The sequence below is a fragment of the Lithobates pipiens genome, unplaced genomic scaffold, assembly GCF_037356315.1.
Source record: "Lithobates pipiens isolate NorthernLeopardFrog02 unplaced genomic scaffold, aLitPip1_a1.2 Scaffold_8, whole genome shotgun sequence".
Taxonomy (NCBI): Eukaryota; Metazoa; Chordata; class Amphibia; order Anura; family Ranidae; genus Lithobates; species Lithobates pipiens.
Window position 1 is genome coordinate 508,271,525 of NW_027507903.1, and position 22,856 is coordinate 508,294,380.

The window sequence follows — 22,856 nt, forward strand, 5'->3', positions numbered from 1 at the left end:
CTGTGCTGTGTAATGTACAGGTACTACGGGCTGTCTGTGAGGTAACACTGTGCTGTGTAATGTACAGGTACTACCAGCTGTTTTTAATATGGGGACACTGTGCTGTGTAATGTACAAGTTGTACTAGCTAGCTGTAGGGTGACATTGTGCAGTGTACAGGTACTACTGGCTGTTTATAGAGTGACACTGTGCTATGTAATGTACAGCTAGTATTGATTTTCTGTAGGGTGACACTGTGCTGTGTAATGTACATGTATTACTGGCTGTCCATGGGGTAACGCTATTCTATGTAATGTACAGATTTTAACAGCTGTCTGCAGGGTGACATTGTGCTATGTACAGCACAGGTAGTACCTGCTATCTTTAGGGTAACACTGTGCTGTGTAATGTACAGTACAGGTAGTACTGGCTGTCTGTAGGATGATACTGTGCTAAGTAAAGTACAGGTAGTACTGACTGTCTGTAGGGTGATACTGTGGTGTATAATGTACAGGTAGTGCTGTCTGTCTGTAGGGTGACAGTGTGCTGTATAATGTATAGGTAGTGCTGCTTGTCTGTAGGGTGACAGTATGCTGTATAATGTACAGGTAGTGCTGCCTGTCTGTAGGGTGACAGTGTGCTGTATAATGTACAGGTATTGTTGTCTGTCTGTAGGGGGACAGTGTGCTGTATAATGTACAGGTAGTACTGTCTGTCTGTAGGGTGACAGTGTGCTGTATAATGTACAGGTAGTACTGTCTGTCTGTAGGGTGACAGTGTGCTGTATAATGTACAGGTAATACTGTCTGTCTGTAGGGTGACAGTGTGCTGTATAATGTACAATAGTAATGTCTGTCTGTAGGGTGACAGTGTGCTGTGTAATGTACAGGTAGTGCCGGCTGTGAGTAGGGTGGCATGAGCTGTGTAATGTACAGGTAGTACTGTCCGTCTGTAGGGTGACAGTGTGCTGTATAATGTACAGGTAGTGCTGTCTGTCTGTAGGGTGACAGTGTGCTGTGTAATGTACAGGTAGTACCGGCTGTGAGTAGGGAGACAGTGTACTGTGTAATATACAGACAGTAGCGGTGCATCTATAAGAACGCACGGGCACCGCCCCCTCTCTCCTGCCACCCCCTCTATGACCAATGGATAGATTCATGCATAGCATGATAGGGCACAGTGACAGCATTTGATGGGGCACAGTGGCAGCATTTGATGGGCACAGTGGCAGCATTTGGGAACAGTGGCTGTGTTTGATGGGCACAGTTGCTGCGTTTGATGGCACAGTGGCTGTGTTTGATGGCACAGTGGCTGCTATTGATGGGCACAGTGGCTGCATTTGATCGCACAGTGGCTGCGTTTGATGGCACAGTGGCAGCATTTGATGGGGCACAGTGGCAGCATTTATTGGCACAGTGACAGCATTTGATGGGGCACAGAGGCAGCATTTGATGGGCACAGTGGCAGTGTTTAGGCACAGTAGCTGCATTTGATGGGCACAGTGGCTGCATTTGATGGCACACTGACTGCTAATGATGGACACAGTGGCTGCGTTTGATGGCACAGTGGCTGCGTTTGATGGCACAGTGGCTGCATTTGATGGCACAGTGGCTGCGTTTGATGGCACAGTGGCTGCGTTTGATGGACACAGTGGCTTCGTTTGATGGCACAGTGGCTGCATTTGATGACACAGTAAGGCTGCAATTGATGGTCACAGTGGCTGTGTTTGATGGGCACATTGAAACTGCAATTGATGTTTTTTTTCCAGAATTTTTCAGTTTGCTTGCGTCCCCCCAAAAATTTTGAGCACCAGCCGCCACTGTATACAGATTTTATTGAATGTCTTTAAAGCTACAATCTGTTGTGTACTGTACAGGTAGTACAAGTATTATAACTGCATCTACAGCAGGGCTTGTACAAGGGGCGGCGGAAGGGCGGGTGCCCTGGGTGGAACTAATTACCATGGGAAGGGAGGCGCAGTGCTGGCAGTGTGTGTGCTGCTAAAAATGTTTTGGGCATACTGTGATTACCGCCAACCGGCCGCGCTACAATCCCAAACAGCTGTCTGCAAGGATGTGCTCAGTGCGCTCCTGTACCCAGCACAAGAATAGGACCCGGTCTTCCCTTCCCCATCAGGCGGAGCCGTGGAGTGATCTCCGCCCGACAGGCACTTCTGAGTCCCAGCATGACGTCACTGGGAGGCAGGAAGACAGAGAGAGAAGCCTGTAGAGAGCTGACGGTGTTCTGACAAAAACTGTCCCCCCATTGGATAGTGTCCACCCCGTACTGCTCAGGCGCAGCGCTTGCGCAGTACGGAGGACAAAGAGACTCCGAAAGTCTCCGAAGATGAACGGCGCCTACGCACTTGCTAGTATCTTCTGCCCCGAGTCCAGGTTCAAGCCCCACCATGCAAGTGGACATACGGTAGCACTTAGTAACAGGGCCCCTCACGGGCGTGCTTCACTCGCCACGCTTCAGGCATGGCCTTGCTTCGCTTGGCAATTTTTTATTCTAACTCTATATCCACTTGGATGGTGGGGCTTGAACCTGGACTCAGTGCGCAAGCACCGTTCATCTTCGGAGACCTTCGGCGTCTCCTTGTCCTCCGTACTGCACAAGCGCAAAGGACGGACACTATCTGACGGTGGACAGTATTCGACACAACACCGGGCACCGCAGTGAGTGCGACCCAGAGGAGGAACCAACCAGGCAATGCATCAATTGTAAGCATATGAACATGTATAGATGAACCGGCTAACTCTGGGGGGGAGGGGGGAGGTGATATTATATACCAATGGTATCAGTAATATGCAGCATGAAGGGGGTTATTGTGTTGCCACTGGTCATTAATGCTAATTTCTTTACATTACCTCTATATCATACAATACTGTAGATTCTACAGTATTGTATGATATAGAGGTAATGTAAAGAAACATAAAGACTGCCATTGCTGACCTTTCCTTCTGCAAGTCCTAGTAATTCCTAAACTAGGAATTTTAGAACAAATGGCTACACTTATTCCTATCCAATTGGACCAAATAGTCCATTGTTTTGAGCCTGCCCCTTGTTTTGATATTTAGTTGTTTTTCTAACCTTTTTGAGTATAGATCTATGTTTGTCTCAGGCGTGTTTTGACTTGTCTTTACTAGGGAAGAGCTAAGGCCCAGTTCATCCCAAACCCGCAGAACGCTGTCACATGATAGCAGGCAATCAGCTCTATCAGCTGCGACCTAAAATAGCCACATGGTCATATTTTGTCAATTGCATTGTCCAGAAATGGCCATGTAACCATGTTAGGTCAATGATGGCACCAACATCCCCGCTCCTTTGTTACTTGTGGCTGCAGCTGATCGAGCAAGAGGCTTGCTATCATGTGACACTTTCCCAGGGTAACCTTAGCTCATCACTACTTACTATCTATGCTGGAAGTCTGTTCTAAGCATCAACTGCTCTTTTAGTAAAACAGTCCCTTTTTAAAGCATAACTCCACTTTTGCTGAGGAAAAAAACATTTCCCTCTGGGTGATCTATGTACATTGCAAGGATTATAACAACCTTTGTTGCAGATTCCTACCTTTTATTACCGTATATACTCGAGTATAAGCCGAGATTTTCAGCCTCTTTTTTGAGGCTGAAAGTGCCCCCCTCGGCTTATACTCGAGTCATCGCTGTCTGCCCGCTCGATCAGCGTGTCGAGCAGACAGACAGCGGCCATTCTGATTCAAAAGCCGCGCCTCCGGCTCCCCCTTCGCCTGTGATAGGCGGAACACTGAATTTCCCAGCAGCCTGTGTTCCGCCTATCACGGACTTCGTATCATCCTCGTACTACGGACGAGGATGATACGATGTACGTGATAGGCGGAACACAGGCTGCTGGGAAATTCAGTGTTCCGCCTATCACAGGCGAAGGCGGCGGCGCAGCTTTTGAATTTTACAATGGCCGCCGAGGCGCCGACGAACGAAGAGGGCACGGGACGGAGGCAAGGCACAGGACGGCACGGCACGGGACGGGACGGGACGGGACCGGAGGCAAGGCATGGCGGCGAGGCACGGCGGCGAGGCACGGAGGCAAGGAGGCTCGGCACGGGACGGAGGCTCGGGACAAAGGCTCAGGACACAGGTAGGCTGGACACACACACACACACACACACACACACACACACACACACACACACACACACACACGGATACACACACACACAGGGATGGATGGATGGATGGAGACACACACACACAGGGATGGATGGATGGATGGACACACACACACACACACAGGGATGGATGGACGGATACACAGGGATGGACGGACACACAGGGATGGACGGACACACAGGGATGGACGGACACACACACAGGGATGGACAGGCATGTCTTACCCTCGGCTTATACACGAGTCAATAAGTTTGCCAGTTTTTTTGGGGGTAAATTGGGGGCCTCGGCTTATATTCGGGTCGGCCTATACTCGAGTATATACGGTATACTGAAGAAACCCCTGTTTATTCATCTGTGCCTCTGGGCTGAGTGGATCTAATGGGAGTGGTTTCATAATGATCTATCGGCTGTGCAGCTGCAGAGCACTAATGAAGAAATCTGCTAGGCCTTCATCCCTTTAGACGTGTTCCTATTGGGTGTATCTCACCAAAAATGCAATTTTTGCTGCAGGGGATGCCTGAAATCTGCCTTGTATGTTAGGCAGACTTCTGGGAAAATTGGTGAGCCAATAACACAAGCAGGAAATGATGTTTCTGGGGCGTGTTCAGTACACTTTCTGTGTACAAAACACCTCCAGGTAGCCATATTTCATTTATAAAAAATCAGAGCATCTGCAGATCGAAAAGGAAAGGTAATTTTTAATAACATTCAAATACAATATGACTTGTGTCACAATTGTATATGCTAGATTATTTTTTCTTCATTTGCAATTTTTTTTTCCCCACAAAAGTGGAGCTACTCTTTAAGGTAAATTTTGAACCTCCTTCCACCTAATTTAACGTAATGTCCTCATATTACATAGATTATATTAATCTGAAAGAGATGAACGTAATACCTTGATTGTAAATATCTAAAAGAGATTTTAGGAGATTGTGCAATCAGACTGTAAGATGTATGGTGTATGTAAGATGTAAGGCTACTTTAAGGTAATGGCATGTTGTAGATGGCACATAAGCCCAAAAGTAGGTTTGGCTGCTCATTCCCATTCATGCTATGGAGATATATAAGAAAAGCAACTGCAAACACCTTACTTTGCCATGCTGACTTGAGTAACCAGCTATGAATATTCTAAAACTCAACACCATACGATTGCTTGAAAGCTCAATTCCGGTCAGCCATAAAATAAATGTAACTGGAGTTCCCCTTCCTTCTATAGTTATTCAGTACTGCCCATTTAGTTCAGGGGATATTAAAGAGAACAATACTTAACTTTCTTCTCAGTTCCACAGACTTTGTTCCTGCCAACTCGGCAAGTGATGACTGGACCCGTAAAGCCAATCCTACTCTCTTTGGTGTGTGCCCCCCCCCCCCCCCATGCCAAAATCACCAGGTACAGAGCAGTACCTGTGACCACCAATGGTCCTGCATTCTTTGTGGTGGCTTGAAGGACCTGCCCACATTCTGAAATGGTGAGGATAATCAGCAGCTACCATGAGAACAATGAAAAGGGTAAGTACTTTTCTGCAATAAACCCTCCTAGACTAAATAAGCAGTAAATCATGAACATACTTTTTAACCACTTCAGCCCCAGACGGATTTACCTCCTTCCTGACCAAGCCCTTTTTTGCGATATTCACTGCGTCGCTTTAACTGACAATCGTGTGGCGTGCAAAGTTGTACCCTTAAAAAATGTACGTCCTTTTTTTCCCACAAATAGAGATTTCTTTAGTTGGTATTTGATCACCTCTGTGTTTTTTTTTTGGTTAGTTTTTTTTTGCGCTATAAACAAAAAAAGAGCGAACATTTTTAAAAAAAATTCATTTTTTTACTTTTTGCTATAATAAATATCCCCCAAAAATATATAAAAACAAATTTCTTCCTCAGTTTAAGCCGATATGTTTTCTACATATTTTTGGTAAAAAAAAATGCAATACGCGTATAGTGATTGGTTTACGCAAAAGTTATCGTGTTTACAAAATAGGGGATAGATTTATGGCATTTATATTGTTCATTCTTTTTTATTAGTAATGGCAGTGATCTGCGCTTTTTATTGTGACTGCGACATTGTGGCGGACAGATCGGAAACTTTTGACACAGCGATCAGTGCTGTAAAAACGCGCTGATTACTGTGTAAATTTCACTAACAGGGAAGAAGTTAAACACTAGGGGGAAATCAAGGGTCTAAGTAGGTTCCCTGGGCGTGTTTTAACTGTAGGGGGGGTGGGCTCACTAGAACATGACAGAGATCACTGCTCCAGATCTCTGGGAGTAGTAGATCCCTGTCATGTTGCTAGGGGGAACAGGGAAATGCCTTGTCTACATAAGCATCTCCCCATTCTGCCACTCCGTGTCACGATCGTGGGCCACCCACGGACATCAAGTCAATTACGCAGCGACATACGGGTACGCTGTTTTGCGCACCCATGCCACTTTGCAGAAGTATATCAGTGTGAGCCGGTCGGCAAGTGGTTAAAGCTAACAAGAGTTCAGCTTGAACAAAATCTGTAGGTCATGTAAGCTTTAGTCATTATAAAAGACAATACCTTATAATGAATTACTCTATTATTATTAGTAAATATTATTAAAATATTATTATTAATTATTATTATTATTATTAGTAGTAGTAGTAGTAACCCAAGCTAAGAACAATAACCAAATATAATTGTAATTTACTAGTCATTAGATGTGGTGGCTACATTTAAAATTGGCTGCTGTTTAAAATTAAGCGTCCTTGTCATTTCCAATGAGATGAACTGGAAGCAAAAACTTCCTTATCTTTCTTTTTTTTGTTCCTGCAAAAACATCCTTATCTTTCTTTTGTAAATTACCCATTCCATCACTCCATATATAATGGATATGAACAAAGTCAGACATATTCAAAGTCCAACCTGAGTGACAACAATGGCTCCTTCCGTAGATACAGTGGAGAAATGAGTGTAGACACCCTAGGACAGGAAATATATTACTGAGAGCATCAGCAGGTGAAAATAAACAAAAAAGGCTTAACAAAAATAATGCAGCCTTCACATCTAAGGCCTGATAAGCTACAATATATTACCTTTTTGTCTTTGGGTGTAGATACATTTTACATTGATATATATATATATATATATATATATATATATATATATATATATATATACTGAATTGTAATAATGCAGGATGATTATGTGCTATATAAAATACAAAAAGTTATTTTTTTTCATTGTGTAACAGAATATCCGATTGTGTAGGAGACTTTGTCACGGCCAATATAAAATTACATCTAGGAAAAAGACACATTAGGAATTTTCATTTCCTCCAAACTTTTGCAAAAATTCAGTAATTCTGATGACATTTTGTAATTTTGCTTAAATACATTGGAATTAGTGGCAAAGGCTAAATTAAGATGGTTTTGGGTGCATTAGGTGGATCATTAGAGTTTCAGAAGCTCCTTTAAGATATCCTGGCCCCTTATTAGCCTTAATATTTTTTTTTTTCACAGAAAAGAAAATAAGTGGAGAAAGTGTAAGATACATATTTTACATTACAGCAAAAAAATAAATAATAATAATAAGCAAAATAAATTAAATCACCTTAAAAAAAACACACAAAAAACCCTCAACATAAAGAGAGGTAAAAAAAAGTATATTGCTTTTTTTTTATCAAGCTAATTTTTCTTCAGTTATTAATATTTTGCCAAAATGTTGCCAATACAAAACTGCTAATTTTGCAATTACATAAATTCACTCTACCTCTACTCTTTCTTAGTTACAACTCAGTGGTGCAGGTTCATAGAGGTCACAGCCTTGTGCACTACTGCATGTATGTGTCTGTATGTACAAAACATACAAAGTATCCTATTATCTGCTCTATCTGTCATATATAAGGCAAGAAAAAAATGTTTTATACATTGCAGTATTTTTATTATGATACTCTGCTGCAATGCTGCATCCATATACAATATACTTAGAATGTTAGACTGCAGACATTGTGCTCCAATGAATGTAGAACAATTTGATTTTACATCTATTTCAGGTGTATAATCTGATGGCGGTGTGCAACCAGTACCAGCTGCAGAGAACAGATCGAGGCAGAATAGATTGAGGCTGATTTACTAAAGGAGTTGAGAATGTTCACAAAACAAATGGTGTGAATGTTTACTTTAATCATCCAATGATGTGCCCCAGTGGCGTAACTAGAACCTTCAGGGCCCCGATGCAAGAAACCATGAAGGGCCCCCCTGAACCCCAGCCAGGGCCCTTCCCTCCAAGTCCGGCGCTGGAACTCCAGGGCGTGGTCACAGGTATGACCTTTGTGAGCCCTGTAGTTCCACCACTGGTATCAGTAGTTTTTTTTTAATTTCTTTTTTTTACATTTTTAGGTGCCCCATTGGGGGACTGTCTCTAGGCAGGGTGGGGTCCCTGTCCCCAGAAGAGATGAGGTCCTTTTCTCCAGGGCAGATGAAGTTACTGCCCCCACGTGAGAAGGGGTCCCTGGCTGGGGAGAACAGACATCGGACTGAGCGGCAATGCATGGAGCAGGAGAGGGGTACTCTGAGGAGCTAGCCGAGGACACAGGTCATGCGGGGAATGAACAACTAAAGAGCAGCCAGTGCGATAGTCGAGCATGGAGCTCTGCTAGTCACCATCCACCTCCAGCCACCCGTGTGCATGGTGCACTGGTACCCCTAGCTGCCTATGCTGCTGCCGGCCATATGTAGAGGGGGCTGCATGGCCCCCTGCAGCACAGGGCCCAGTTGCGGTCGCGACTGCTGCACCCCCTATAGTTACGCCCCTGATGTGCCCTGAAAAAAGTAAAAAGGAATTTGCTTTACACATAATTGGATAATTAAAGTAAATCGTCGCACAAATTATTGGGTGAACATTCTTAATTGCTTTAGAAAATCAGCTTCACTATCTCTTATAGATTGATGTTGATTGTATACAGTGGAGCAGTTATACATAAATTGGTATCTCTGCGTAAATCTGTATCCTTTTCTATATAATGTATTTGCAATATCAGCAAAAATATAATGAACCCCACCTATACCAGAATCTATGACAGTATAACTTGTATAACTGGGTTTGGGATTGGATTAAAAATAATAAAAAAAACTTTATAAGCAGTATAAATGACAGAGCTCATTGATTATATAAGGATGAGTCACCAGCCTGCAAGCAAAGTAGACATCAACATAAATATATCGCAATACGCAGTGCAAGATCCAAGAATAATAATAATGACATGTACAATAATGATACCTGAGCCTTGATTACAATGAAGCTTTAAGATGTAACTCTGTATCTATAAATGTATATATTTAGAAAAACGCACTCGGACACACACACACACACACACACACACACACTCCAACACATTGAGGTTGATTTAAAAAAAAAAAAAAACAGAGTGCAAAATCTCATGCAGCTCTTCATTGAAACCAACCAGCTTTCAGGTTTTTTTTTTTTTTTTTGTCAAAGCTTAACTGAACAAGCTAACAAGCTAAAGTTATGCTGGCCATACACTATACAAAAAATTGGCCGATATTCAGCCATTAGACCATTTGTTCATTTTTTCGCCCAATTAATAGGCACAAAATCGATAATCGTTTGGATGTTTTTGAGCCGAAAAAACAAAAGTTTGGAAATTTTCTGCCGAACGAACGATAAATTGAAAAGTGTTTCCCGTCCGAATTGTCTGCACTAGGTATATGTAAAAAAACTAACATAAAATAAATGTATTTATGTCCATTGAACAATTTATCGGTCATTACATGATGGCAGCATCTCTTGCGCTCGTGGCCGAACGTTCGTTTTTCTTCGTATAGTGTATGGCCAGCATAAGAGACTACCATGCACAGCTGCACCAGATTTTGCACTTTCTGGTTTTAGGAAATCAACCCCTTAGTGACATGAGCAGTAAGATATATATATATATATATATATATATATATATATATATATATATATATATATATATAATACTGTATATATTGTAAATATTTTATAATTATATATTTTCATGCTTGTTTATAGTTTATTTATTTTAGTTATACTTTTATGTCATTGTTGTTGTTACTACTCTTGTGTTTATTTCAGCTTGACCCAGAGATTAACGCCCCTGGCGGTATTCCCGAGTCTGGCTCGGGGTGAAAATTCAGTACCATTAGTGGTAACCCCGAGCCAGTCCGCAGCCGAGCCCGCATCGCTGGATCCAGGATGAGTTTACTTACCTTATCCCCTAGATCCAGCGATGTCTCCCCACACTGTGAGCGGCTCGTCCTCCGCTTGATTCATGACATCGCCGGGCTCCGTTCCCTGCGAGCATTGCGACGCACGGGGACGGAGAACGGCTCCAAATTCAAAAAGTAAAACACACACAATACATACAGTATAATGTAATCTTACAGATTACATTGCTGTATGTAATTATTTCACATCCCCTTTGTCCCTAGTGGTCTGCCCAGTGTCCTGCATGCAGTTTTATATTATAAAAATTGTTCTTTTTGCCTGGAAACTGGAGATTGTCCATAGCAACCAAAACTGTCCCTTTACATCAAAAGTGGTTTTAGACCAGCTAGAAAACAGCGATAATAAATTAGAATCACTTGCAGAATTGAGCGATAGCGATTTGTGGGGAGATCTGTCATCAAATACTGAAAAGTAATGACAGCGACAATTCTGCAACTGAGCAAATTTCAGTGTTTTTGATTTGATTACATTATTGAATATTTTTTATTATTATTATATTATTATTTGGTATAATTATTTATAGTTATTTATTATATTATAATTTGTGATTTCATTTTTCAAACTTTATCATACCCGGGATGTCTACTAGACTCATTTACTGGACACATTTAAGAGAGTTATTCCTAAGAAGTACAGGACTACAATATAAAAACGGCAAATTTCCATGCAAAATAATTGTACCGCTTTCAGCACCTAAAATCTGAAATAATCATACCACTAGGGAGGTTAATGCGCAATTGGATTAAAGTCATATAATTTTATTTTAAATATATCATTTTGTTTTTTTTCTGTTATGTTTTTGTGTTGTTATACTCTGGTATAAATTATACACAACATGTCCAGCAGGTAACAATTGGTTAAGCTGTGCTTTTCCGCAGCTGTTGAAGACATCCTTTTATGATGGTCATACAGGGCAGACAGGGGTTAAATTTTGCTAAAACTGGAGAGTGCAAAATTCTTATCAGCTTCTAACTTCAATGAAGCTTTGGCAAAAAAAACCTGCAAGCTGATTGGTTTCTATGCAGAGCTGCAACAGATTTTGCACTCTCCAGTTTTAATAAATCAACCCCTTTGTGTATTTGAACTTGAATGATGTCTTTCACTTAGTTGATTCTTGTTCCTCCAGCCTTGTGCAACTTTTCCTTGCAGCCAAAATAACAGACTCTCCAATTTTAGCATAGCAATAAACCCCTGTCAGGTATATACTGGCTGTCCTAGGCCTCATCTTCATACGAGATTTGTAGTTGCTTCATATCTTGAGGTTATATTTTTGTAGCACCCTGGTAGTAGGCAGGGTTACTAACAAATTTATCTTACTAGGTGGTAACTAGCCTGGCTGATTGTTAGGGGATTCACTGGCTTTTTCCTAACTCTGGATTTGATGCACCTCCCTCTTCTGTTACTAAGTGGCATTGTTGCCTGTGGCATTTGAATGACTAAGGAATTCAGACTAGGAGTGGATGGGTTGTCTCAGCCAATTGGCAGGAGTTTCTTTAGTATCTTGGCCTGCTGGGAGAGCCAATTTATTTGGGAGGAGTCAGGGGATCGCTGTTCTGTGCCACCCAGATGGCTGTCAGGGTGGACATCTATCACAAGGCTCTGGGTTACTAGGCCAGAAGCCTGAGGCCTATCCCAGGAGCATCTGGCTGCTAGGCTGGCTGAGGCCTATCCAGGTTTGAGATAAACAGCGAAAATCAGCCGAAAGCCCAACCAAGTTGCAGAGGTTTCACCAGAACTGCATTGTTGTCAGCAGTGAGAGAGAAGCAGTTGCCACATGGGATGACCACTCCTGTTACCAGAGGCAAGTGAGGATCAAGGTCAGAGATAAAGGATACACAGTTTCCTTTACGGGACAACCACTCTGGTTATCAGAGGCCAGTTATGGAAGTCTGAAGAAGTACCAGAGCAGCCTTATTCACTAGCCGGGGACGGTGAACAAGTGGGAAAGCTTCAGCAGAGTGCCAAGCCAGGGACCCAGTGGATTAAAAGGGGTGATGCTCCAGAATACAGTGGGTTAGCTGTGGAAGAGCTCAGGGGATCCAGTGATGACCGGGATCTTGAAGTCTAGTGAGAGACCGGGAGCTCAGTGAGATCAGATCTACAGTAAGTCACTGTGAGATGTGAGAAAAGATCTATAACAGGTTGCTGTGAGTTATGTGTATGGATCTCTATTGACTGTTCAAAGTTCAGTTGCCATAGGAGACAGCAGTTCTACAAATACAGTTGCTGCATCCAGCTTAAAGGCCCTCTATCTGTATAGCTGTCTGTCTATTATTTTTCTCGGAGTCTGCCAATTGCTATTGCATCTACCTAAGGGTGTCCTGGCCCTAAACTCTCTCTCCCTCAGTTCTTGTTAAGAGACAAAACATCTCTTTTGTTGGCATCCAAAAAGTGATCATGTTTTCAACTTGCATTACACCCACCATGCCTAGTAGCCCATACCGTGAAGAAGGTTGTCAGCTCTCCTTAACTCTGTAGGTCACCATTAGGCCTTTGGAGGTTGGAGATGCTGCTACATTTTGTTAGTAGTCATTATATTGGCAACTGATTGGTTGTCATGTATGGCTGCTCCAGATTATGGCTGCTCCAATTTTGATCAATTCCCCTTATTGACTTTATGGTGCTGAAATATTTGTCAAAAACTAGAAACTATTCAGTTTTTTTGGAAGAATAAGCTGTAATCCGTATTATATTCTTTGCTACTGAAGGCTCTGGCTCTTTCTTCTTTTCTCCAGTGATCCGGGTAGTGGGTGGGCCCTCTATGTCCTCAACATTCAATGCAGGACTATTGACCCCACATTATACTTGATATCAGCGTGCAGGGAAAACAGGTTTTGGGTGACCATCCGGATGCACAGATGAAGGGAGCCTCCCGGAGTGAGACACAGGATAAGTATTACAGCCTATTCCACTACCCCCAGACTTAAAGTGGCATTAAACCTAAAATTTGAAAATATGTGAGCAGGCAATTCTTAATTCCTAATGAATGCACACTGAGGTGTGCATGTGCAGCACAGCATACGTTCCTGGCACACTCCAGCTGTGCCAAAATGACTGATTCCCAATAAGCTGGCCAATCTAAAGGCTGAAAACCCAACACCCAGAAGTAGCTCATGGAGAAGATGGTAGCACTTGGGAAGGGTTGTAACCATTGCACTGCTGTAAGGTGGAGGTGAAAATTTTGCACAGTTTAGTTAGGCTTAAACAAGCATTAAACCATTGCCTGACCATTGCCCGTCCGAATGCCAGACTTTAATGGTAATTATTTTTCCTGCTTGGCTTTTCACCTGCAAGAGCAACTAAATTGTTGTAATTTAGGATTCTGCTTAAGTCGACCTAATTTGTATGAATTGGTTAGTTATGCTAGTGGCTATATAGTCACAGGTACATTTTAGTGATATTAAAGATCAAATTCTGCATGTTTAGTGTGTGCAATCGATTATCTTAAGATGGCAAAACAGACATACAAAAAGATGATTTATTTAACACAAAACATTTCCACCTCAATCGACTGAATTTTCTGGCAACTTGGTCTGTTTCAAGCATTGTGCTTCTAATTGAACAAATGACTAACTTGATGGGGATTTAATTTGTCCGGGAATTACTACAGTATCTTGTTTTTTTCAAGGTGCAGGCTCCATGGGGTATGTCTAATAACAGAGCCAGTTTAATAACTTCACTTTTCTTCACTCTAGGTAAGATATACATCTTGTTCATCTATCTACCCTTAGTCTCCATATTGAGACTGCCAGGGCAACTGATTTTCTATAAAATCACTTCTGTGGCAGGTGAAAAAAATGAAACACAATATAGTTTGTGAAGTAAACATAAAAATGCAGATTTCAATAAAACAGTTCCTTTTACACAAAAAAAACCCTTTAAAATCTATAGTGTTTTGTACATGTAATACATGTAAAGAACTATTATGGGGTGGCTCAGAAAAACAAAAGCTGCAACATATATGTAATTTTTGCCCATAGTTCCACTTTACATGAATGGGTACCTTTGATCAGTTACACATAGGGTGTCAATAACCATGCAAAGGTTTTAGGTACCCAGCATGTTTTGCATAGTAAATGCCATCGATGTACCTTAACCGTTTATTTGTAGGATATATACATTTTTTACTTGCTATAAAATATAATCTTTTAAATTTGAAAACTTTGAAGTAAAACACACCAAAAAACGATTGCATGTTCTGTTTAGGACGCAAACTCATTTCAATGCAAATCTTAAGGTACAGTTCTTCCATAGCTACTGACCTCAACAAAACAGTCAGGAGACTTGCAGATAGCTTTACTCTCATCACTTGATATGTGAATCCCAAGTGTATTCTGTGAGGGATTAAGATGTCTCCTAGCACATACTAAAAACAATACCGTATATCAGTAACGCTAATAAATCTAATAATTCCAGCAAAAGGTCGTTTCTTGAAAGACCTTAATAATTCCACTACTTCATCTAATAAATGCATCATATTTTTAGGCAAAATAAAAAAAAATTGTAAAGTGCCTTACTGGTCCACAGGATATTTTTGTTGTGATGCATAATTTATAGCGCTGTGCATATTAAAGATCAGATGGCGTCTTGTATATGAACAAACTTAAAATAAATTAAAATGTCCCGGCAAGCATCTAGCCTGCAAATTAGTACTTATCTGTTTTTAGACAACGTAACTACTTTTCTTTTGGCAAAACTGTATTTATTTCATAAAACCCCGCTGAGGCTCACTCTAGTATATTTTGCACATGGAGAACCGTGAGAAAAAAAAGTAAGACCTTTTCAGGCCAGGAACCATAAAAAGATTTAGAGGAGAACTCCAGCCAACCTTTAAAGATATCTACATCTGGCGGCTATATAGATGTACATATGGCCAAAAGTACATAGACACCTAAGTGTCACACTTACTTATATTGCCAACATTATGTGGACAGCCCTTCAAATTATTAATTTCAGGTGTTTCCAATGAATAGTACTCTAATGCTACAACATAAAGTACAAAGACAATTATACCATTCCTTCCCCATGCTAACAGATTGGAGAAGACCCTTTTCTGTTGCAGCATAACTATGCTTCTGTGCACAAAGTCAGCTCCATAAAGACATGGTTTGACCAGTTTGACCAGAGGAACTCAAGTGGCTAGGTGTTCACAAACTTTTGGCCTTAGTATGTACAGTAGATATATACTATATTCCTATTATAAGCACACACATACTATTCCAGTAAATTTGTTAAATGTTTTTTAATCTATACTAAGCAACACGGTTAGTGATCTTTCTTTTAATACTTCTCATCAAATTGCAGTCTGTCTTTACACACAAAGGATAAGTTCACCTTTTTAGAGGGGAACATGTAACATGTTACCGCTCCTACAGCCACTCCCTGAATCCCCTCTGCCCTGTGACAGCGGGCCAGGGATCTTCTCCCAGCACCTACTGTCACTATTTGAAAAAAAGCATGGCCGTGTGGGTTTCTGCCCACACGACTGCATCATTCATTCATAAAGATCTGTGAATGAATGAACTGCAAGTACCGACATTTTTGCAGATAATGGCTTGTACTTCCCAATGAACTATCAGAGTGCTTTTTTTATTTTTATTTTGGTGCAGGGTTCCCCTTAACCACTTCAATACACTGTGTTATATAAACTGCACTGCCTGCATTGACTAATATAGAGTATACACTTAATATATGGGCTACACTGGATGCAGAACTTAATGTATATATAGATATATATCTATATATATAGAGAGAGAGATATATCTATATATATATCTATCTATATATATATATATATATATATATATATATATATATCAAATACACTGCCACTAACTAACCTGCCTGTCTAACCTAGCTCAAACTATCTCCATCCGCACACTATACACGGCCACTATGTAAGCAGCCTGATATAGTTTGGGGCATGGACTTAGTCCCCCCAAGCCATGATTGGCCAAAGACACCCTGTCTTTGGCCAATCATTATATGGCAATGCACTACGATCTTGCAGTGCATTATGGGGCGTTTCGCGGTGCTCGAATTTCCCATGAACGCCCCATATGTTCGGTTTGTTTTATAACAAACGAACATTCGATGTTCTGCGGGCTAATCCCTACATTTTATTTGTGCTGGGGTGCTTGGTTCCACTATGGAAGTTAAGCTGTGCTGTGACACTGATATGACTAAAGTGAAATTTTGCAGCCACAAAAACCCAACAGAAGATCAAATGTTTGAAAATGGGAGGTGATAATGTTTTTGGGTTCATCTTATTTTACATTTTTTATGTTTGCACATTGTTTAAACAATATCAAGGCTTTTCATAATGAGGGCTCTGTTGTACTGTGAATGGTCCAGTCTAAAAAAGCAGTCAAGCAATACACGTCAGTTTAGTTTTTGACCAACAATTGAACATGCATCTCAAACTCTCGACCCTAATCAATATTCTGTTAATCCTATGGTAATGGAGTCACCTTCTTAAAAATGGGGTTACAATAATATATGGGCAGATGCCAATCAGTTAGACATCAAACATCAAGCTATTGGAACACATTAGACCTATATCTATATCAAATTTGGTATCTGGCAAACTGTAATTTCATTCTGCTAAAAAAAAATATGTTGGTTGTTGGATTGTGAAACTTTGTCATATGGAAATATAATGAGTGTGTAATCATCACATTCTAGTGGCAACAGTGGGATTTGACAATGTAACCATCGCAATTGTCACAGACGGCTTCATTAACAGGAAGGCCTAGGTACAGCAGGGTCAATCTAAATCTTACAGGTAAAGATGATATTTGAACAGTATTTCAACTGTCAAATTCCCTGAATATAATAATTAATTTTAACTGAAGGTAACCTCTGTCTCTGCATATTTCATCTTATATTAGTGTAAGTTAAAGGTTACTACACGTGTCTAAAGACTGAATATTTTTACCTTAATTCATTTCCTGCATTAAGGTAAAAAATTTCCCTGTACTTGTATTGTCCCCTCACCCCCCTATATATTTACCCGAGCCTGCTCTCCATCCAGCGCTGTGCCTGTCTACAGTGGCTCTGTCCTCTCTCTCTGCTCACAGAGGCAGCTGTGGAAGCTATTGGCTCCTGCTGCTGTCAATCAAATCCTATGACCAAAGAGGGGGGGAGGGGGGCAATAGATGCACACAGCCTGGCTCGAGAGTGTGCCAGCAAGTTTCCCCCCATAGGAAGTGGCTTCCCGTGGTGATACACCGAGAAGAGGAGGAGCCGAAAGTGCCAGCATGGGACCTGAGAAGAGGCTACGCTGTGCAATACCATTGTAAAGAGTATGTAAATATACCATGTTTCTTATTTTAATAAAGAAAATTAAGCTTTACAATAACTTTAAGGATGTCCAACAAACTAATAATGAAACATTTTTTCTTTTAGGTAAGCAAAAGCAGCAAAGGTGAGAAAGTGAAGCTCACACTCTTGAAGTACATCCCCAGATGTATCTATATATGAGCCTCCCAGACCTGTCGGTTTTTATCCAGCAACCATGCGAAGGCTGAGAGAATGCAGGTTTGGCAGGCATACATCACTATGTCACTTTTCATAACTGCCTGGACGGTTTAACGACTCAAGATCTAGAAGACAGGGATAATTGAATTTTTTATTCTAGTTTAACTATTTCTTAACTAGGCAATAATAATAACAAGGGACATAAAAAAAAATAAGTCACACTCACTGTATAATTTATGGTCATTCAGATAATTGTCTACAGTATAGCACATTCAAAGGGAACCTGTCAAAACTTAAATAAAGGAGCTGGCATTGCTAAAACTGCTTAGGCCTCATGCACACAGGCCATTTTTTTTCCTCCCCTGGACACCTTTACTCCTAGCAGGAAAAAAAGCAGCCTAAAGCTGATTTTTGCACATGCATTCAGGCTCATTTATGTACGTCAAACGTTTGGGCATCCATTGATTCCATTGGTTCGAATAAATTATTGTAACAAATGAACACCTAAGCAGTACGTTTAGGCTGTTTTTTTCTGCCAGTGCATTTTTTTCCAGCCTCTAAACACTCCTCTTCTAATAAGCCTATAAATGCCTATGTGTGCATGACCACAGGCAAACAGAGAGGTGCATCTATAGGCTGAAAAAAAAGTCAACTGCCTGAAAAAGCTAAATTTTTACATCCTCTGTGCATGAGGCCTAAAAGTGCAAGCTATAGAAAGCTAGTCATCTATGTTTCACATTTAAAGCAGAGCCAAATCTTTGACCATGGGTAGGAGGTTATCTCATGGGCCTTGTGGCCTCATCTGAGTAAAGATCCACCATCTGAGAGAGCCTTGGTATGATTGAGAGCAGCCATGTGTACAATTTTACTTAAAGTATATCTTAATCTAAAACCATACATTTTTTTTACCTTAATGCATTCTTTGCATTAAGGTAAAAAATGTTTAGGCATTGACCCCTTCTCAACCCCTTACAATTTCCTGAGCTTTCATTCGATCCAGCACTGTGCACGTCTGCAGCTCTTCTCTCCCCTCATTTCTGGGCAGGGCAGGACTTAGGGTGGTGGGAGCCCCTGGTCTTGATTCACTTTCGGGCCCTACCTTCTATACATTACAGTGTTTATCGGCGTATAACAGGCACTCCAAGTTTAGGAGGGAATTTTAAGGAAAAAAACTTTTAGGAGGGAAGTTTAAGGAAAAAAACTTACATTTAAATGCCCATCAATGCAGCCTTATCAGTATCCATCTGCAGCCTTGTCCATTGTCCAATATACAAATACTATACTGGTGACCCCACAATAGGGATACAAGTTTTTCACTGAAGGGAGTTTAACAAGACTTGTGGCCACTCATTAAAATTAGAAGAAAAGAGGTTTAACCTTAAACTATGTACAGGGCAGGACTCGGTGGTGGGGGCCCCTGGGCTTGAGTCACTTTCGGCCCCTACCTTCTATACATTACAGTGTTTATCGGCGTATAACACGTACCCCAAGTTTAGGAGGGAATTTTAGGGAAAAAACTTTTAGGAGGGAAATTTGAGGAAAAAAACTTACATATAAATGCCCATCAATGCAGCCTTGTCAGTGTCAATTGCAGACTTGTCAGTGTAGCCTTGTCATTTGCAGACTTGTCAGTGTAGCCTTGTCATTTGCAGCCTTGCCCCAGTGTCATTGGCAGCCTTGTCATTTGCAGCCTTGTCATTGCAGTCTTGAAGTTTAAAAATGGTGCCACTGAGATACAGTGTCCTGTGTATCTCGGCGGCTCTCGGGTCCTCGCGGCGGCTCTCGGGTCCTCTTGCAGTCCCGAGCGGAGCCGAGAGTAGCCAAGTGTACTCAGCTCGGCTCACAGTCACACCCCAGTCCCTGTGTTATGTCCATCATAGGGCGGGACTGGGCATGACTGTGAGTGGAGCCGAGCCGAGTACACTTGGCTATGTATCTCGGCGGGGACCATGGTGCCCCCTATTGGGCGGGGCCCATGGGCTTGAGCCCAGTCAAGCCCAATGGTAAGTCCAGCCCTGTTTCTGGGTTTCACTGGCTTTGCTGAGGCAGCGGGAGCCATTTCAGTGAACACAGCAGCAGGAGTGCTCCCAGAGAGGAGGAGCCAGGAGTGCCAGAGGAGGTAAGTATAGACATATAAACATAGTATGTTTGTTTTTTTTTGTTTTTTTATTTCCTTTACAACCACTTAAAAATCTAGGACCTTTATTTTTGCCACCTGTGCTCCATTGGGGCAATTTGACTAAGAAACACATTGGCTTCATGAAAAGCACTTTTTTGTGTATGTGTATATATATATATATATATATATATATATATATATATATATATATATATATATATACAGTGCCTACAAGTAGTATTCAACCCCCTGCAGATTTAGCAGGTTTACACATTCGGAATTAACTTGGCATTGTGACATTTGGACTGTAGATCAGCCTGGAAGTTTGAAATGCACTGCAGCAAAAAAGAATGTTATTTCTTTGTTTAATTTTTTTTAAATAGTGAAAAGTTTATTCAGAGGGTCAATTATTATTCAACCCCTCAATTCAACAGAATTCTGTTTGGTTCCCCTAAAGTATTAAGAAGTAGTTCAGGCACAAAGAACAATGAGCTTCACATGTTTGGATTAATTATCTGTTTTTCCAGCCTTTTCTGACTATTTAAGACCCTCCCCAAACTTGTGAACAGCACTCATACATGGTCAACATGGGAAAGACAAAGGAGCATTCCAAGGCCATCAGAGACAAGATCGTGGAGGGTCACAAGGCTGGCAAGGGGTACAAAACCCTTTCCAAGGAGTTGGGCCTACCTGTCTCCACTGTTAGGAGCATCATCCAAAAGTGGAAGGCTTATGGAACTACTGTTAGCCTTCCACGGGCTGGACAGCCTTTGAAAGTTTCCTCCCGTGCCGAGGCCAGGCTTGTCCAAAGAGTCAAGGCTAACCCAAGGACAACAAGGAAGGAGCTCCGGGAAGATCTCATGGCAGTGGGGACATTGGTTTCAGTCAATACCATAAGTAACGTACTCCACCGCAATGGTCTCTGTTCCAGACGAGCCCGTAAGGTACCTTTACTTTCAAAGCGTCATGTCAAGGCTCGTCTACAGTTTGCTCATGATCACTTGGAGGACTCTGAGACAGACTGGTTCAAGGTTCTCTGGTCTGATGAGACCAAGATCGAGATCTTTGGTGCCAACCACACACGTGACGTTTGGAGACTGGATGGCACTGCATACGACCCAAAGAATACCATCCCTACAGTCAAGCATGGTGGTGGCAGCATCATGCTGTGGGGCTGCTTCTCAGCCAAGGGGCCTGGCCATCTGGTCCGCATCCATGGGAAGATGGATAGCACGGCCTACCTGGAGATTTTGGCCAAGAACCTCCGCTCCTCCATCAAGGACCTTAAGATGGGTCGTCGTTTCATCTTCCAACAAGACAACGACCCAAAGCACACAGCCAAGAAAACCAAGGCCTGGTTCAAGAGGGAAAAAATCAAGGTGTTGCAGTGGCCTAGTCAGTCTCCTGACCTTAACCCAATGGAAAACTTGTGGAAGGAGCTCAAGATTAAAGTCCACATGAGACACCCAAAGAACCTAGATAACTTGGAGAAGATCTGCATGGAGGAGTGGGCCAAGATAACTCCAGAGACCTGTGCCGGCCTGATCAGGTCTTATAAAAGACGATTATTAGCTGTAATTGCAAACAAGGGTTATTCCACAAAATATTAAACCTAGGGGTTGAATAATAATTGACCCACACTTTTATGTTTAAAATTTATTAAAATTTAACTGAGCAACATAACTTTTTGGTTTGTAAGATTTATGCATCTGTTAATAAATCCTGCTCTTGTTTAAAGTTTGAAGGCTCTAACTTATTTTCATCTTATCAAACCTGCTAAATCTGCAGGGGGTTGAATACTACTTGTAGTCACTGTGTATATATATATATATATATATATATATATATATGCTGCCAACTTTACTTTTTATTTGTTTCACTGTTTGTTTCAATGTTGCAAGCTTTTTGTTAGTTCCTTATTCCTTGGCTTATTTTTGAAGTTCTAAAGGAAATAGACAACCGCAATAAGTCATGGCCATATAAAATGCTCTTTTTACACATTTGTTGTACACATACAAATCAACATTATAAGACAAAAGATTACAAATCAAATCATATAGCAATAATGTGTTACTACAAAATACAAACTAAAATAAGTAGCGTAACAACATCATATCATGCCATCTATGTAATGAGCTATATTGATTCATCTTACATGCAGTTAATGACAACCGATCTACCAGTTTAAACATAAATTTAGGCACAGTTTTCTGTCTCTCTCTCTTTTTTTTTTTTTTTTTTTTTACTCCTTTTCACAGTAGCCTGTTCTACCTGATCTTACCTTGCCAGAGTGCTGTATTAATGAAATCTACCATCAGAAGGATGAGAACATTTCAGCTATGGTTTTAAATTCCAGCATCACAACCTGATCTGGGAAGTACCTATAAAATACTCAAGCACTGGAGCAAAAGGATCACCAAAAATACAGGTAGTGCCGGGAACACGTTCAGGGAGCCATGAGCAAAAGTTAGCATAAGAAGACAGCCCTGGCCAAATGTCTGATGTATTGCAGGACCTGAAGTTGTCAAGCTATCTTGCAAGAGAATGGGAGCAGGAGCAGCCGGTCTATAAGGGACACAGGGGCACTGCCGCTCACCCCTAGTTAACATGATGCGGGGCACTGGACTCATATTTCTATGAGTTTTTTTTTCAAGCACATGATTAGAGCCTGAGGCTCTAATTGGCTTACAAAAGGTTGGGCTCAGGGTGCACTGCACTTGAACCCACCCACTTGTGACACTAGTGAATAAATATTCACTATTGGTTTCTGGCTTCTCCTCCAGGCCAATCAGGACACAAAGGATTCTAAAGTAGGCCAGGTTGGCTAGGAGGAGAAGCAGGGGGAGTGTGGACCTGGAGGGGGGTTTGTTTGCCGCCCAGCCTCCCCTTCAAAAA